At 41.9% G+C, this 3,889-nt stretch overlaps 1 non-coding gene across 1 annotated transcript; it reads right to left on the bottom strand.

The window, feature by feature from the left end:
• Positions 1 to 1,925: 1,925 nt before the first annotated feature.
• On the bottom strand, positions 1,926 to 2,054 carry LOC116270416. Its single transcript, XR_004178454.1, has one exon. It is a non-coding gene; the product is annotated as a small nucleolar RNA SNORA72 (small nucleolar RNA).
• Between the last annotated feature and the right edge of the window lie 1,835 nt (positions 2,055 to 3,889).

Genomic DNA, 3,889 nt, shown 5'->3' on the forward strand with positions numbered 1-3,889 from the left:
AGAGAGAGAGAGAGAGAGATGCAGAGAGAGAGAGAGAGAGGAGTTCACCTTTTGAGTTCTCTTTTTATAAGAACACTAATCCTATCAGATTGGGGCCCCACCCATGCTCTCGTTTCACCTTAATTACCTCTGTAAAGGCCTTGTCTCCAAACACAGTCGCGTTGGATGTTAAGACTTCAATACCTGAATTTTGGGGTAACATAAACATTCATTCCATAATGCCAGATATCCTAACTTAGATACCCTGAAAGTAGAGGACAAGACAAAGGTTAACATGTGAGTAGTTTATGGGAATGAGATCTTAGTGCACAGGAGTAAAGAGCTGGGAAAGAGAAACCTGGAGGGAGGGAGGGACTAACTGAGGTGACCATGGTGTATGGCTGGGCTGCTTGGTGCCTAGGACCTTACAACACATGCCTCAGAACTGTGCACCTTTCATCTTCAGTGGGCAATACCCTTGCACTTCCCAGCTCCACGTGGGAGTGCTGAGCAGGACTCCGTGGGTTCCCATGTGACACCAGGGCATCCCTGGGGCAGGAGGTAAGAAGCGCAAGGAGCAGTCATGAAGCAGAGCCGGTCAGGAAGGGCTGTACCCATGCAGAAATGCTTGCAGCCTGTACAGAGCTGATCACGCAACAGTGGTTGGAATGAGACAGGAGGTTGGGGGGATTAGAGGTAGAAATTCACAGGGTTGGTGTGCAAATCATTTTGCATTTTACACAAAATGAATGGGTGTAAAGTGCTCAGAACACTGCTGATATATGTGACCGCTAAAGATCTGTCAACTGTGATGGTGATGATGATGATATTATTATTATTATTATTATATGGAGCAAAAAGAACCAACCAGCCATCTACATACTCATCTACAAGATTGAGTATGTTTGTCTCTCTCTTAGGAAGCTGTCATGTATTATAGATGGACCCCTGATGTCCCCTGATACCAGCCGGTTTTTGGCAACCCCTAGTTTGAATCTGGTCCCTGCACAGTTCAGACTTTTAAAATACATGGCTTTGCCTGAGTCAGGTGAACGTGTGAATTCTGGTATACTCCTCCCCAGCACACTTGCTTCAACCCAGTAAACACCAAGCATGCAAAGCCATGTTGTCACCAATAAGGAGCAAATTTTTCATTGAGTCTTTTTATCTTGGCTTAACAACATGTAAAAGACAACTTATTCATTAAATATTTTTAAGAATATTTCCCAATATCAAAATATTTCTAACGTTTAAAAAATTCATGTTATTAACCTATACTAGTTGATAGCTTTTTTGTTAAGTTCACTGAGAAATAAAAACACATGGTCAACCATCAAATACATTATGACTAGATTTAATATAAATTACAGGCACTGTCCCTTTGGTTATTACTCCTTCTACGATCTCTAGCCTTGCCAGCTACTTCTTGGGTTCACCCTGGAAGGTGACATCTACTAGGCAGCCCTGACATTTGGCGTGGAGAAGTTGCTGGTGGCATAGAAGAGTTAGAAAGTTCTATTGTCTAGGGTAGCCAGCATTTTATGTTAACAAGTATGGCCAGGTTGAATTGGGAAGGGTCAAGCCAATCCTCTTCCCTCAGCTTGTATCTAGACCACAGTATTGTGGAAGTGAACCTGTGAGGAGGGACTAGCAAGGCTGTGGTGGGCATCCAGGGACACGGGTTATCTATGCGAGAGGTCATCCCTGCACTGTGCTCTAGAGGGCGCCATTCGTGCTGGACTCCGGGTGAATGGGGTTCCTGTAGGCATGCGTGGTGGCCCTGCTCTGGTGCCTGGGGCTCTGCCCCTTGGCCAGGTCACAGGGGAGGTTTGAGCTCTCCCAGCACTTGCAGCCCTGCTCTCAGAGCTTGGCAGCACCGCCTCTTATCTGTTGACATTCTTTCCAAGCTATTCACACTGATAGCACAACACCTTCTTCTTGACCTGGTTTATTACCAGAGTTTGTAAAACCAGACCTAGGGAAAGAATGAGGTCTGGGGACACATGCGTGGCCTTAATATAGCCAATCTTTAGAGCCTGTCCTATTACAAAGTCAGAACAGCAAGATATTCTCAGGAGCAGCTTCCTCCGACTCCCCGGTGTGATCCTTTTGAGCGTGTGAATTCTGGCATACCGCTCCCCAGCACACTTGCTTCAACCAAGTAAACACCAAGCATGCAAAGCCATGTTGTCATCAATAAGGAGAAAAGTTTTCAATGAGTCGTTTTATCTTGGCTTAACAACATGTAAAAGACAACTTATTCATTAAATATTTTTAAGAATATTTCCCAATATCAAAATATTTCTAACGTTTAAAAAATTCATGTTATTAACCTATACTAGTTGATAGCTTTTTTGTCAAGTTCACTGAGAATTAAAAACACATAGTTAACCATCAAATAAATTATGACTAGATTGAATATAAATTACAGAGGCTTAAAGACTGCAGACTGCATACAAATTACAAAGACTTCACATGTATGTGTTCGCGATATGTTCTTAAATGTAAGACAATTTGATTCTTGATCATATCAGTTCTCCATCACCTCCACAGAAGTCCTTTTTGCAATAAGCGAGTATTTAAACAGTTTCCAGAATAATAAGTATCTTCTGCCTATTTCACCAAAATATAGTTTTGTCTGTTAAAGAAAACAAAGAAATACATTTGTCAGCCATAATGAGTTTTAAAGACATTCTATAAATGCGGGTGTGCCTCGAATTAAGAAAACCAGACATTTAAATAGTTGACCTTACAGAGCACATAAATTAGAGGGTAATTACTTAAATGTTCTTCAGTTTGTGAAGGGATTTACAACAGGGTTCCTCTAAATAGCTAACTCTCTAGTGAATTTAAATTACTAGTGTGTGTGTCTTAAAATTAGTTCATTTTTTTAAAAGAAACATACCTGTTGCATAACATAAGGTGTGTTAGAATTAAGAAATGCTGGTGGGTTTTCCCCTTTGTTAAGCAAGTCTTTAGGTTACATTAGAACTCATATTTCCCAAACCTTTTTATGGGAGGAAGAATTAGTCAGCAAAAAATGCTGAGCTCATGTTTGCACTGGCTCCATTTCCTGTCTGGAATAAGAGACTGGGCCTCTGGGGAAGTCCTGGTGGTATGAGCTTCCTTGGGTTTCCACTGGGGAGTGGGGCCAAGGGGATGTCGAATGTACTGTGGAGCCCATGGCCGTCCTGGGCTGAACCTTTCTGTCTTGGAGTGGGAGTAATGAAGGTGGGAGTGGGGTGGGGTGGGGATGGGAATTATTCCAGTGGTGAAGACTATCAAAGAACATTGAGGGGGAGAAACCATTGACCTCATTGGATTCCAGCTCTGTGACCCTGGGTGAGGATTGAAACCCATTCTAGCCTTAATTGTACCATCAGGCATGGAAATTCAGCCAACGACAAGAAACTGTCATTCTCAATATCTCCACCTGTCATTAACCCCGGTTCCCTCTAAAGACTAATCTCATGAACGTTATTCCTAAGGGGGTTCACTTTTAAGTCATAGAAAAGTTTCTGCTTCTTGTTACCTCATGCGTGTCTTTTCTTTCTGCCTCTGCTGCAGCTTGTTCCTCTAAATAGAGGCTGTGTGCCATGGTTTTGCCCTTCATGTTTACATTCAACAGAACCAGTTCTGCCATTTTGAACAAAAAGCGTGTCTTCAGGATTGGGTGCCAAGATCTTTATGTCCAAGCCTTAGTCTGCTATTAATGACCAATCCAAGTGAAGTGTTCATCATTCATTTATTCTACAAATATTTACATGTCTCCTAGTTTATGTCAGTTACTGTTATTGTCACTGGAGATAGCAGTGAGACAGATAAAATGTCAGTTCCAGTTGGGGGAGATAAGCAATGGTAAATAAAACAAACAGATACATAATTATTCTTGGTGAAATTTTAAAAATAA

Source organism: Papio anubis, chromosome 14 (genome assembly GCF_008728515.1).
Source record: "Papio anubis isolate 15944 chromosome 14, Panubis1.0, whole genome shotgun sequence".
Classification (NCBI taxonomy): domain Eukaryota; kingdom Metazoa; phylum Chordata; class Mammalia; order Primates; family Cercopithecidae; genus Papio; species Papio anubis.